This window comes from Bombus affinis, chromosome 12, assembly GCF_024516045.1.
Source record: "Bombus affinis isolate iyBomAffi1 chromosome 12, iyBomAffi1.2, whole genome shotgun sequence".
NCBI classification, from domain to species: domain Eukaryota; kingdom Metazoa; phylum Arthropoda; class Insecta; order Hymenoptera; family Apidae; genus Bombus; species Bombus affinis.
Window position 1 is genome coordinate 8,605,164 of NC_066355.1, and position 15,638 is coordinate 8,620,801.

Consider the following 15,638-nt stretch of genomic DNA (forward strand, 5'->3'; position numbering starts at 1 on the left):
CAATAAAGGAGACTATACGTAGCGTCGACGCGTTTGCGGCCAAGAACGACGTTATCGATCAAAGGGCTGACTGCAGCCAACATCACGAAGCAAAGGAACGTGCTGTGATCCAAAACACGGGATCCATGGAACGCGGCAAATGTCACGACGAGTCTGCACGAGCAAATAACATAAAGAGTGTGTTTTGCGGGGGAGAGACAGAAAGAGAGACAGAGAGAACGGACTAGAGGATCGTAGTAGTGGCACGTGGGCGACGTTAGCCCACTTTTATCAAAGTTCTTGTCTCTCTCTCTCTCTCTCTCTCTCTCTCTCTCTTTGCCTGTGGTGACGGCGGCGGCGCCGTTACTTTTCCGCCCTTTCCAACAAAAGAGGAACGAGCTTGCTCGAACGTCGCCGTTTACGAGCATGGCACATCGCTCTGTACACGAATACATATTGCCTGCTGGCGGTAGCAGTGCAATTAACATCACTCCGGCTTCAAACCCTCTGCCCGATGACTGACGAAGGACGAAACGAGCGAGAACTCGCAGAAGAGAGAAAGAAAAGAGAGAGGCAGAGAAAGACCGTCAGAGAGGAGAGTAATAGTTTTCCCAGTCTCTCTCGTCACACGTTTACGCACCTCTCTCTGTAGCCGTCTCTCCTCGTCTCTCCTGGCAGCCTCCCCTTAACCAACCCCTCCCCTTCACGGTCGCCATAGCAACCGCTCTCTCTATTCTGTCCTCTCTCGCGTTCTCCCTTTCTGTCCAAGTCGCTCTCTTTATTTTCTCTCTCGTTCTCTGGCCGGCTTCGCCCTTGCCACTCCAACCGTCCCAAAAACATTGACCTTAGCATCGAGATTGCCTCGTGCTCTCTCGCGTACGCATCCCGTATTCATCGGGTCCCGCAGTGAATCGAAAGCGGAAGCGAACCGTCCGATCGAAAGCGTTCCACCCTCTCGGCCGACTATCTCTGTCTCGCTTGCCACAGCTGTCTCTATGCCGTCTGGGTCATACGACGAAGGCTACCGGACGCGCTCCAATCGAGAACCACTGGGCTAACGACACGTGCACGCTCCTCCCGGCAACGGGTACCGCTCGATCGCTCGATGGCCAACCTACGTATCGATTTTCCGCGTTCGCGGTCCATTTTCAGCTCCGCACCGATGAATTTTTATCGAATTTCGACAGGTAAACGAACGCATTTTCGTAGAACCGCGTATGCATGGGATGATCTGACGCGTAAGAAAATTTGCCAGATGCAGTTGCAGCGTCGTTTTCTCCGCTTCAGTCGTAACTTGGACTCGAGCCACTCGCAGGACACATCGACCTGGAAATCGGAAAGCGGAGAAAAGCGATAATGTTACCATGTTGCCTTAGAAATTCCTGTTATCTGTCTCGTTTCTTTGTTATAAATGAATTCCCGAAGATAAGTTTTTTTTTTTGAGAATTGAACGTTATTGCTCTATGTACACTTCAACAAAGTGGAGTTGACCAGTTTGACCTTCGAATGGCTCGCTCTTCGCCGTAATTGCTTAATCGTAACAGATACGTAACGGACGCAGAAACGAATGTACCAGTAACGTACTAAGAAGTAGCGTGTATACGAAGAACGATGCAAGTATTTGAGTCTTGAAATCAGGTATAGCCGATGAGAAACGAAAAGATGAGAAAGAATTTTCACCCCATTTGCGGGTCTCTATTATATCGTGACAGATTGCTATCGGATTCGAGCGTAGAAGACGGAAAAGCGATTGTTACAATCCTTCGCCGGAAAATAAGCATCGATGTTTAGAAATAGTGCAGCGTCAGCTTAAAGATGTAGCTCATAAGCGATGGATAATTTATCACCTCTCGAAAGAATAAGAAAGAAAACGTTCGGTTGTGTCGGATCCAAAGCGTCTATACTCGTTCTCAGTTACGCGAGTACGTAACGTTCGACGACCCCTGCCGTCGTTCGAACTCCCTTCGATCAGATTAAACTCTTTACGGCTCGTGGAAACGCTGGCAATTTATCGATTAACGAACACCTTTAGCGAAACATCCCCCTTCTTCCTTCTTGCGGGAAAATTACGTTCACCCAGTAAAAGAATCCTCTGGAAATAGTCGAGATCCGTAGCTCTAACTTTCGTCCCTCTGTGGTCGTCTTTCCAGTAATTGGAGTATTCGGGTTCACGAAAATATTTAAACACCGTCGTACGATACATTTGTAAATTTCATTAGCGTTATAACAAGAGCTGTCATAATTATCTCAGCATCTGTTTCACTTCGTACGAATTTAATTTCATTAGTACGTAGGCGATCTATATTTGACATGTTCGTTATTTCTATGCATTTCTTTATCACAGCAAGGTAGTTTACATTTAAGAGAATGACGTTTGCAATTGCAATTTTCCTCCTGTTCCATTTATGTTCCATTTATGAGATTGATCAAATTTCTGAACGCTCCACGCGTCTAACATGGCCGTTCATGCGGCATTCCAATCTTTTACCAGACGTATGTTCGCGATAAATGTCATAAATTCTATTACATCGTTATCGTTGTTATCATATCTTGTAAATTTTCGTCAGTAGTTTACCAATTTGACCGATGTACTCGGAAACTGTTTTATACATGACGCGCGATAAACGTAAAACTTTTGCGTGAAGTGTCCAAATAGTTCGGCGAGTCGCAGCGTATCGAACGTTCGAAAATATCGAAGGTCAAGACGAAACTTTTTTCAACCGGAAAGTTCCCCAAGTGCAAGGTAATTGCCCAAGTTGCCGCGGTCTTTACGTAAAAAAGAAAAGAGGGAGATACGAAAGAGAGGAGTGGACGGTTCGAATAATCTGATTAGCCAAAGTGTGTCTGATCGTTTAAGGTCGACCACCGTTTTCATCATCGCGCTATCGCCGGAATGCTTCTGTTTACTCTTGCTCTCGCTTTGCATACTCGAATGAAGCGAGGAGTGTTCCTGAATCCATTAACCGTCGTTTCAGCTTCCGTTTACTTAACACCGTCGCCACGGGGCCACACGGCGAATCTGCCAAGAAAGCAAAAACCTTTATCAGCCAACGACAAAGTGTCGGCATGCCGGTCTCCATTATCGCGAAATCGTTTCAGTTGTCGAAAGATCGCACGTGCAAACACTATCCGGGCGTTTGATCGTTTTCACCGCAGCGATATCCTTGAAACAGCGGTATCCTAGGATAATACAAGTCGCAGTGTTCCTCTTCGTCATCGGACTCGTTCCTCCGGACCGACGACTGTCAACTGCAACGTCAACGTGAATTACCCGCGACTCGACGAGCCGAAGAACCAACCCCCTATTTCTCTGTCGGTGTAACAAAGTTCTCTCCCGGCTGGTTACCAGCGTGCTTCATCAATTTTAATTAAACCAGCCTTACGTAAACCGTCATTCCCAGAAGGTTCGCCTAGGCACGCAAACTTCCCTTTCCATCGTTACCATCCTTCAACCGTTTGCCGAAAAATTCCTTCGGATGCGTGTCGGTTTAATTGCTGCAGGATGGAGCGCGGAGGATCGTTTTTCGAGGGAAAAACGGCGAACGGGAAATCGAGCGGATTTGCATGCGCGAACCGCCGCTGAATTCTTAATCGAGTGGAAACAGATAATGCCCCCCGGAGAAAAGTCACCCTATTAACCCATTAAACACGCCGATGTCCTATTTACCGACTCTTTTATTTGCGTTCGCCGCCAACGAGCCTGCCTCCGGCTGTGGACGCGGCAATCCATAGCGCCGAGATTAAATTTCACATGGAAAATCAAATTCGACTCGCCACTTCGGCTTCCATTTTAATTCCTGATCATTTGAAAATGGAACAGCATTGTCGATGCTCGCCAGTGTATACTTGAACGTTTATTACAGTTGCGCGAAATATGTTACGCGAGTACGTGTTCAACGAAACGTCTTACGCCACTGAATACGGCATGATACGATTAGCAATTCGTAAAGTTGGAAAGAAATTCAGAAATGTAGAGATATAGAAGTTGAGAGATATTTGTCGCAAGAAACGTACGCATCGCCGGAGTCGCCAATTGAACTGTCTTGTACCAGCAGAATTATCTATTATATTAGTAATCGCTTTTATTAACTGTTCGTTCTATAATCGTGATAGTATTTATACATTTGCGTAAGAAACGACTCGGTTAATAGGCTGAATCGTCGTTCATCGCCTCTTTCGCCTTCTCCAATCTACTATCAGGAAATAAGAAAAGCAGGAACAAGGAAGCAAACGTTATGTTAACGCAGAGCTGAAAATCATAGTGATACAAATAGCTAATATGCGTGAAATAATATTCCACGTTTATCATTATAAAAAATTGATTCTATCATTTCAAATCGTAAGAACTTCATCGATTATGAAACTGAAGGGATGATATATTTAAAAGTGGAAATATTAGGTTGTCCGAAAAGTTTCTTTCGTTTCATCACAAGGTGATGACAGATGAACAACAATTTCTGTTTTATATTATTTTATTGAATTAACTATGATCCATTTCGTTCTATTTCTATTATTATGTTTGTGCATAATTCAATGAACTAATATAAAAGAGAAAACATTGTGCGTCTATTATTTCCTTATAAAACGAAAGAAACATTTCGGACAACCCAATATATAGAAACGATGCACTGAATGAAAAGTGAAAGATGGATTCAAGAAGGACAAACGTGCGATCGCGTGGAATTTGCATATGTACCAGCCAAATCGTTTGGACAGAACGAGCAACTTAGGCGACCACGTAACGACCACAATCGGCGTTGAAGCAGACTCAAGAAACTTCAATTCTACGGAAAGTCTTTGGCGCGTTTTGGTGCCTCACTCGAATCACGCATAAATATTTATCAGTAAAGCAAATCGAGCACCGGACGCGAAGGAACGATACGCGGATCTAACGTGACGGAAATTTCACTCGGAATAACGAACAAAGCGTAAAGTTACGAAGGTAATTTGAATTTAAAAGTGGCGCTCGTCGATGGATTTTAAAGCGGACAGAGCAGATGCAAAGAATAACCGCGAAGAACTCGACCTTGTTATTCGAACAATTAGCGCCATTGTGTTTCTACCGAAGGCACTTAATAAGACCTGTGATCTTGCGCAGAGTCCTGGCCAGCTTTTCCACAGCTCTCTGCCAGTTCGATCATCTCTCTCCTTATCCATCGGCGATGCGAAGTTGGCCGAAGGTGACGCATAAATTGCACCGCGTGCGCCGTTTCAATTTTCCCTCGTAATTTCGGGGCTTTTAAAAAAGTTCCGCGTAAAATCTCATTTCTTCCCACGGAAAGCAATATTTGCATGCGCCGACAAGCTAATATCACTGTTTACTTGGAAAACATAATAATCGTGCGGCGTGCGAGCCAAGTTCGCTCGCGGAAAAAATGGTAAATTCTTGACAGACCATGGACAGCTTTTTTAATATCGATAGGGGAAAAAAGAAAGAAGAGAAAGAGAAAGAAAATCCACCGATGGGGATCGGAGCTTTTCCAACGCGAGCTTCAGCGAACGTTACCCGAACGAATGATCGAAACTTTAATATTTCACGCGACTATGAAAACGCTCTCCCAATTTTCCGCTTGTACAATTTTTTTTTTGTGCGCGGTTTCGCAGCTCTCTTTTGTGCATTTATATTTCTTTTTTTTCTTTTTTTATTTATTTATTTATTTTTTTTTTTTTGTTTAACTCTCTCCCCATCAGACAGTCTTTTAGTCTCGTTGTTACGTTGCATAACAGAGACATGCAACGTTTTAAAACATATATCTGCGAAACGGTTTCGAAGCGGTACGCCAATCACGATTTGGAATTTGCCTGAGAAAAAGCGTTACGTGTCCCGTATTACGTTGGAACGTCGACGTCGTCGCCAACGGTAAACAGCTTGCATAATAATATGGTGGCATCGGTGGAGAGGCGGGCAAATAAACAAAGTTTCGCCCGGGAAGTGGTGCTTGTCGCGTTCGCATGGAGATCATGCGACAATTTGCGTCAGGAAGCTAAGCGGCGAGTTTCCGAGATAATCTCGATCTCGCGTCCCCGAAGCTCTCGATCCCAATTTCGGGCGGGATCGTCGCCGAGAATTTTAATTCGACGCTTCAAAAGCGGGAAACAGAAGCGTTCCGACAGCCTGCTCAGGAAGCGAAAAGGGGACGACGATGCGGCTCAAAGGGAGAAATAAAACGCGAAAGCTTAGCGTCTCCGTAAAACTGCGTATTACCATCCGGAGGAAATTATAATTTTAAATCTGAAATTAGCATTTCACTTACGTTCACCGCGAACGAAAATGAATATACAAATCGAAAGCGAGCTGCTGACGTTTCGAAAAAAAGCCGCGCGGAAACAGGTTGCTCGGTAACGATTTCCTTACTAAACGATCGTTCGTTTATTTATTTGTTCAGTTACATGGAAGAAGTGTACATGCTTTGGTGCGTAGAAGATAACACGTGGGAAAAAGAGACACGAGCGAGGAACAAATTACAACAATGTAGGTCGCAAAGCTTGTTTCAATGATAATAGAGATCGACCGAATATGAGATAAAAAATATTTTGGAAAGTTTCAGAAGAATGAGAAAACACTGCCTTATTCATAAACGTAATATCAAACATTATTCTTCTGTTGCTCGTGTGAAGGAAATAGCGTTGGACGACCGCTATATCTGGCGGTAAGGCGCGCAGACCTTTGTATGGAATGCTTTCAATATCGTTTCTGTAAGATTTATAGCACGAAGACCAGATAATACTACCATAATGATAACGATAGCGGCAACAATCGTTTCGTACCGATACGAGGCAGATTACGAGAGGGCTACGTGATATTTCAGAAGTTGTTTGGAGAAAAGAAAAAATACGAGAAGTCGTTAGTGAAAGTTCATAATGGATATTCGCGATGCTTCTGTCCGAAATTAACGACCAGAGCCGTGCCTCTCGTGGGCCAGGTCAGGTGCAAGAACCAGCGCGAAGAAAGTTTAAACAAAAAGATTCTACGAGGCAAGCTTTCGAATAAAGGGGTCGCGCAAGTTTTCGTTAATTCGAACGGTGAAACTTTTCTGCTCAGGTTAACATCGTTGCTCATTGTACTCGTTGCATCATCCTGCCATAGTTATTTTCATTCTCGCGTATCACTCTTGATATTTTCCATTAACGAGCCGTTTCCGAACAAATACTTGAAAATATAATTTGCTAGATAGACTGGTCAGCTTTCCGATTTTCAATATTTACCGTATCTTCTATGCAGCTAATTAAATTTCCCGTTTGATTGCGATAAAACTGAAAGGGATGCTCGTTTGAATTTCCCTCTGAAAGTGAAATTGGAAATTCAATTTTGATTAATTTTATAATGCTATATTGGAACTGTTTTATTTCGCGATTAAATCATTGCGATTCCTGTTACACTGTTTTATTGCTGACAAAAGTCGAATCGTTTCCAACGATAGTGACGTTTCCTATGCCAAGCGTTCGGCATAATAACGATAATTCCAATGCAATGGTCGACACATTAGCATCTCTTGCCCCTCGGGACCTTTGTCACCTCTGACCCCGTCATCGAAGCCGCTTCCCGTCGAATCTTTTCTTTATCGTACCACCAGGTTTGTCGGCTGTTTAACGTAAGAACAGCTCGCTGGTTCTTTTGAATAGAAGGGGAACGTTCGTCCGGATTTAGCCACGAGGGCAAAGGGATTCGTTCTTGGATTTCCTTGTTCCTTCCCGGTGGAAATGGAGATTCGTGAAGCAACCGTTGTCACGAGAATCTTCTGTGGGAACGATAAATGTGGACGTTTGAAATTGAGGAAATTTCCTTTGAAATTTTACTCCTTTTTTTCTTCGGGAAATTATCCAGTTTTTCAAACTCCTTCCTCTCGCCGATTATTTTATCGAGACCTGCAACTTTTCTTTCATTTATGTAATTCCCATTGATTTATTCGCGCAACGATTTTCTTAACGATCAACTACCGGCGAAAGTTTTTCTCTGTAATTCTTCTGTTTTCCAGAGATTCTGATCCGTCTTTCCTTTCGATAACTTCGAAGAGAAATAGGAAAGGTGTGATGGAAGATATTCTTAAGACCTCGTTCTCCTTTCTTCCTTTATTTATTTATTTATTTATTCGTTATTTCGTTGATGGGAAAATTCATCGGCAACGAAACTAGGGTGAAATATTTGATTATTTGATCGAGTCATCCGCTTAATGAGACTTTCGATGATCGATTAGCGATCTCTTCTCTCCTCGAATGGCATTTGAAGAACGAAGAAGACCAGGATACCGCGGGAGAAAGGATCGAAAGACGAAAATGAAGGATCTCCCTTTGATTATAGGGGCGAGCAGAGAGTTATACACTTAATTATGAAAAGCGACGATACTCAACGCGCGGTACACGGTGAAAAAAGGAAAGGGCGCTGCTCCCCTGTAACGGAACCGTCGAAAGGATTCTCGAAAAGGGGAAAAGCAAGGAGAAATTTCATCCGGCTGTACGAGGAGCGGAGTTTCGAGTCGGCAGATGAACTTTGAAGGGCCTGCTGGCCTGGCTTGCGCCACGCATACCAACCTCGCGCCAGCGATTCGTCGCTTTTCGCTAGTTCAGCGCGCGATTCACGAGGACGCCTAGACGACCCGTCCCAAGCAATTTTCGTATTTCCTCGAGAATTATGCTAATTACGAGGCTCGCTGTCGCGGCAGCAGGGCGAGTGTTTTACCTCGTACACGTTGTTTCGACCGAAGAAGAGCCGCCTCGAGCCTTATTTCGTCTCGGCGAGAGAAAAAGCAGAACGAGGATGGATGACACACGCTCCGCTGCTGGAGACGAACACACCGGCTACCAGCTCCGGAAGAAATCGATTTATTCGCTGTTCCACAGCTCGCAGGTCACCTCTCCTTCCTGGCGATACACGCTCGACATTCACGGGGCAAATTGGGAACGACAAAAATACGAAGATCGATCGTTCGAACACGTTGCCACGGAAGCTGGAAATATAATTTCAACTTTCCCAAGTGTAAATATTAATCTGGAAACTTGAGTATGAATTTTTGAATGGGAATTTAACCTTTTGCGAGCCTACACCGGCTACCAAAAATATTTGCCTGGAAATTAATTATATCCAAGTATCGATCACGCGGATACGCTCGTACGAAAATCCAATTAAACGAAATAATTTCAACTTGTTCACGTTTAAATTAAAACTTTCGAACGTAACTTATGGAGCGACCAGGTATACTTACATCGTGAGCTCTAAAGATATAAAAATCTCGCACGTTCGAATTACCTTTCGATTCAGTTTGAACCGATTGGAATAAAGCAACCGATACATTTCTTAACTGAAATTTTCAGACGTTCGCGCTAGTTTCTTGAAGGCGCGAAAAAGTAATTTGGGCTTGGAGACGCAACGGAGGATTAAAAGATGACCGGTGAGATTAAATTCGATGCATCTTGAGCAGAGACTAAAGGTGACTCGTGTAAAAGGTTGCACGGTCTTTGAGACTACGTAAGTGGAACCAGTCTGCATTTTGTTGCACACTCGTGGGACTCTCTGCCACACCAAGCATCCTCTAAAAAGAGAAATAGGTTCTTTAAATTGAATCACGGACGTTAGGGAATTACGTGCTTCATTTTTCGTGTATTATGGAATTTACGAAACGACTAGTTAATAAAAATCCGATTACTCGCTGCGTTGATTATGCTAAAAGGACAGAAAATCCGGGCGTGAATAACGGAATAATTAACGAATCGTCGGAATCGTGTAACGCGATCATCGCCGATAAATACGCGAAACTATCCTATCAGCCTGTCGAAAATAATCGACGACACGAAGAAAACTGCCAACGCGTTATAATGGACATTACGTTTAATTGGAAAGAAGTATCGATCGAATATTAATCAACATTCGTTCGCCGAACGGGCAAACGAATCGCTGAAATTTGGTACCAATTGTCTGCCCTCTTGTTCGAATCAGAATCATCGAATAAATGTACAATTAATATCTCACAATAATAAAACATTTCTCTCGAGCTAAGAGAAAATACAGAATTTCGCTCGAAAGCATTAAAAAGCTTGCTTACGTACGCTATCGTTCATAAATATTTATTAATTTATCGCATTTCCAACATTACGATAGGAGAATATGCAAAAATTCTGCTAAATTTAACTCTATTGCGAACCTTGAATTTTTCTATATCCGCGTCACTCTTACTTTGACAAATCTAACGTGTCGAGGCAAACTTTCGCATAAAATTGAATCAAAAGATATTCGTATCGATGACGATCGTATCATACTATTCTAGAATTGGAAAAATCGTTTAACAATAGAGAACATGATCGCGCGTCGAGAACGACCAGGGAACGCAGCAGCTTTACAGAGGTTTATTTCAAATATATTTTATATATTTCCATACGGTAATTTGGAAATATCGAAATATGCTTATGGACGGCAGTGCACATATTCGAGAGGCATCGTTCCTCTGTTATCTAACATTCAACCATGATGATAAAAATACATACAACGCCACGTTCTCGTGGTTTGATAAGTTCGATCGAGATAGTGGCGAACTGCGTGATAACGGAACAACGAGTTTTATTCAATCTGGTTTGAAAAATGTATTATAACGTAATAGTTTCTATTTCACAAGCAACGTTGATCTTCGATCTCGATCGCAACACCAACTAATCAGTTAAATGAATCACGATTGAAAGGATCCCTTTATCATCGTCTATTCTCCACGAGGAGGACGCAAAGTAGCTCGATAAAAAGGCCGATCTTTCAATAGGAATTTCAAAGTCCACCAATAATTTTAACCGACGAGTGTCTCCCCTCTCTTCCCCTCGTTCTTTCTCTCTTGCTGTTCTTCTAACAAAATACGTTCCTATCGAAAATTACACGCCATCGAACGTGTCCCGATTCTAGTCCTTAATGAATCATAATTTCCCGATCCGTTGGTTCTCTCTTTCTCTGTCTCGTCATTCTCTTCTGCGATGGCGAAACGGCTGGAAACCAGAGCCGTACAAAAGTACCAAGCCTCTGGCAATCGAGGCAGGAAAAAAGTCGTGGGAACCAGGCGGAAAGTGGGTGGACCGACTCGCAAATGCGATATCTTGCTAACGAGCCAGTAATGTGCGGCGAGTCGCGCCAATAATTTCAATTTACTGGCGTCGAAGGTAGTGCGCGGCTGATGGCTGGTCGATGGTACGTCTCAAAGGGCCACATACCCTAACTAGGAAGTGTTTTTTCCTTTATCCTTTATTTTTCGAATCTTTATTCTTCTGTTCTTCTCTTTTTCGTGTACTTAAAAGAAAAACACCGGTGCTTTCTTGTAAATAATTATTTGTCAACCAACAAATAGCAACGAGTCGATCAATTACAAGTTACAGGTGATAGACTTTTATTTTATAATTCTGTAATTTTGCACGAAGATCTGCGTTCATCTGACTAACAGACCTGGTGATATTTTGCCAGGAAATTTCTTGATGTTCGTAGCTCGTGACGCGTAAATCCTCGTTACTTATTAGTTAGACTAGGGCATGAAGAACCTGGTATTCCAAGCTACAACTCTGATACTCGAAATGGTAAAAGGGAACATTGCCTGTTTGGTAATACTGGCCCGTGAATAGTCAACGCAATCTCGTGTGCGGTAATTATCGCCAAGCAAGATAGATCGAACGTTTCAATTAGCGGTTATCAAGACCCGTTACATCCGATGCAAGATTTACGCTTGTCGATTAGGTTTCTGTACAATTGGAAATTGGAGATACCGTGGCAGAAATAAGCCTTGCCGAGTTTCCACGCATAAACTGAAAGCAACGCTTCATAGCAATTGAAGGGTTTGCAACAGCAACCAAATAGCATATTTAAATTCTACCTATTGGTAACGTGAAGAAGATACAGGTTTCATGTTGGAAAGTGCAAAAGTTTATTATTACGAACATAGCGTTACATGGCCTAATAATCTGTTCTCGCGTTATACAGAAATTTCAACTTTTCTCGTCCTTTCAAAAGCCTATCAACTATTGCAAGTTGAACATCATCGTACGTTGGTACTGTTCCATTTCAGCTGCTTCAATCGTATGATATTACACGTCAGTAGTACACCCACTGATCTCGCTTACTTAAACGCTCCAACGATCTCTTATATCCTTTTAGATCTTCTCTCGTTGTTTCTCTTTTTTCCTATTTTATTAGTTATTAATTCTTCGTATTTAAGTTCTATTTCGGTATTTAGTTAGTTTCGTTAATTACATACTACCCAGAATTACTACTATTTATTAAGTTCCTAGTAATTATGTTGAAGTGGTCACCGCTTCTAAGAAAACTCCACATCTGGTCTTTTTAGTTTTCTCAAGCACTGAAACCATCGTCAGCGTATAGACAAAAGACTGGGACGAAGGCAGACCATGGACAGTAGACAGGCGACAATGGCTTCGGGGTTTTCAGTTATAGGGTAACGCTGCTAGCGTGAGGATCTGGAACAGCTCGAATTATATTCCTACTTGTACTTACACTTCTGTATTGAAATATATTTTCTCCGTTTATACGTCTAATAACCTCAGCAAATTATAATTATTAATCGATTATTCTTTTAATCGCGTGTCAGTCTACTACGAATTTTTCATGATTTTGGCCATCGGTTGATTTTCGTCGTTTACTCAGATCCCTGGAAAATGGCAATTGTACGATACGATAAATATCTTTGCTAAAAAAGATCGAACAGGAACTAAGAATATCGGAATATCTCGCTTCCTTGGCAAAGAGCCCCTCGATTCGTCGTTATACGAACCACGATGATCAGGCTACGCGAGAAACAATGAAATTAGAAGAATTTCAAGCTCGTTCGAAAATAAAACACCTGTAATAATAGCTTGCGTCGGGAAGATGTCAATGCCTCCGTATAATTATTCCAACGCGTAACACTCTCATAAGTCGCCTCGAAATGGCTACGGCTATTAATAACCTTGCCACCAAGATTCACGTAACACGACTAACTATAGGCGCATTTAATAGAACGGTGATATCTTTCCGACCGAAAGCTCCTCTCCTGTTTCTTCGTCCCCTTTTCTTCCAACCGCGTCCCGAGGGCGCGGTTTGCACTTTTTAGCCGAATTTCCAGACCTTCTCGGCGACACCGACCGCCGCCTCATTAAGGAGTGACGTATCGACCTGGGAAATCGGCGTTACTCTCTACGGTTCTTGCAGTAATCAGTGCGTGGCGTTATCGCGAGAACGAATCTACGCGCCATTACTCGCAAAATTCGCGCACCCCTCGAGACTCTCGTCTGAATTTACCGAGCAGACTCGAAAGATTGAATTCGTCGTACTTTACAGTCGGAACGCGTGAATTCATAGCAAATTAATCCTTTAACATTTTGACTCTTTTAACGATTGATCGCGTTAAATGCACAGGGATTTCGTTTTCGAGGGATTATATTCTGCGAATGTAAAAGCATAGGTTGTGCATTTTTTACGCCGTTCAAAATGCTTTTATCTTTGATATTTAAAAATAGAGAGCTGTAGGAAGATGTACAATACGATAAATCAATAATAACGCGATAACGATCATAACAAAAAGAGTAAAAGAGGTAACGATGAACGTACAAAAATAAAACTCTGAATTATCGGGAATAGGGGCCGATAAAAAAAAGGGGGGGATTACTGAATATAATGATCATTAAAAAGTTGAACAAGTACATGAGAGATATCAACTCGAGCTTTGTAAACTATACATCGTACGTACATTTTACCTACCCGATACAACTATAAGGCGAAGCACGTGTCTTAATTTTTGTATAAAATATTATAATTTCGTTTCGACAATGTCTCTGTACGTAGCTGTTTTTGCGGACGTCACAAACTTGAATAAATTCGACGTTTTAACATAGTCGTGTATCTAACGAACATGGACGTTAAAGAGTTAAAAGAAGGAAATCGTTGTTTCAGCCTGTCTGAAGTTCCTCTTTTTTCGCAATTGTCTGTACACAGAGGCCAGCGGGTCCAAGTAATTTCGCTAAAGATAAACGAGAAGTCGTTTTTCGACGTACACGTGAAATTAATTTCCTAGCAGGTTGTTTGGCCATTTTACAGTCATCCTGTTTTCACATCCACCCTCGAAACTAGCACGAGGGCGGAATAAAAAGATTAGTGGGTGTACTAGTATCGATGGACCAAGTAGCCTTGTCATGCCAACGTCCCCGGAGATTGACCATACCGGACGCCGTAAATAGAAAACGATGGATAGAGGTTGCTCTCGGTGAACAGGGGATACGGACCACCACCTATCTGCTCCAATAGGAAACGGTCGTCCCTCCTCGTGGAAGCAGGAGATGTCCGAAACGAATGAGTGAACGAGAATAAAAAAAATAAAAAAATAAACGACACACAAAAACGAGTAAGAACGGAGAAAGAAGAGACAGGAAACGAAGAGAGAAAGGGGAGGTTAGAGGGAGAAAGGGAGAAAGGAAAACGTGACAGGGTGAAACAGTAGTCATGGTGTGTGCATATGGAGCTCAAGGTTAAACCTTGACCCTCCTATTCGCAACTGGGAACTTACCACGCCCTAAAGATGAACCCTCGATCCCTTTCTTCCTTTTCCCAAATGCTTTAACCGCTTTTCTGATTTATCGAGGCTCCTTGCAATTTCTTATCGCGCCGCGTCTGCTCGGAAAGGAATTCTTCGAAAGTTTGGAACTTCCGACGCTTAAGATTCTTAAGCACGCCTTAATCTGTATTTCTCTTTAGTGAAATACACGAGCTTCTTCGAGAGGTCCATTCGACGCGTATGCGGTTAGGCATTTGGCGAATTTGGTCGGCCGAAACGAGGTAAAAAGAGTGGAAATCTAGGGTGCAAATAGAAGCAGAGCGAGAGGGAGAACGACGCGAACGCTAGACACGCTGCGAAAAAAAAAGTTGCTTAATTATTCAGCGGGGGAAAGCGAATGGAAGATGCGCCGAAAGTTAAATAATTACATTTCCAGCAGCTGGCTGAAAAGCAGAATAGGTTAATTAAAATGAGCAGCATGCAACACCCGCTATACACCAGTGTGATATTCACGATCCGTTGAAACATTATGTAAATACGGTTAACGATCGTTTGTTCTCGGTTCTTCTCTTCTTTTCTTTTTTCATCTCATTCTTCTCGTTTTCGGCCTGCGATTCGCATACTCCTCTTCACACCAATCTCGACGGTCGTAGATCTCTTCTTTTTCGCTTTTCTTTCCCGTCTTTCGAAACCTGTACGCGGAAGATTAAAAACCATCCTTTTCCCATTCGTGATTATTACAAAAGAGCACCGAGTAGCTTGAGCTTTTATATTATTCGGCCTGAAAATTCCGGTCTTATCTCATCCACAATGTTTCACGGACGTCTCCTCCCGGCCCCTATCCTCTGCCATCGCCACCATTCTTTTCGACCCCGGCGATACGAGTATTCAACGCGTGCCGCGTGCTCTTGCAAATTTTCAATCGCATCAGTCATCGCGCGGTTTCGTATCGCTGCCGAGCATTATCTGTATCTGGGAAAAGCTCAAAGCGCCACCCACCAGACTCGCGTCGATCTGTCCTTTCAATTCGTGCTCTCGTACACGGTGCATTTAACCGGCTGCTATACGTACAACTCGCCATGTATTCTTTTTCCACGCTTACGAAAGGGTATTTACTGTTGAATAACTCGCCGTTTCTCGAATCTTGTATTTTTATTC

General features: G+C 42.8%; 1 long non-coding RNA gene across 3 annotated transcripts in view; it reads left to right on the forward strand.

Annotated features, from left to right (window-relative positions):
• The window catches only part of LOC126922753 (uncharacterized), a 39,968-nt gene that overhangs the window by 15,829 nt on the left and 8,501 nt on the right, over positions 1-15,638 (forward strand). The gene's annotated exons all lie outside the window — the stretch shown is intronic.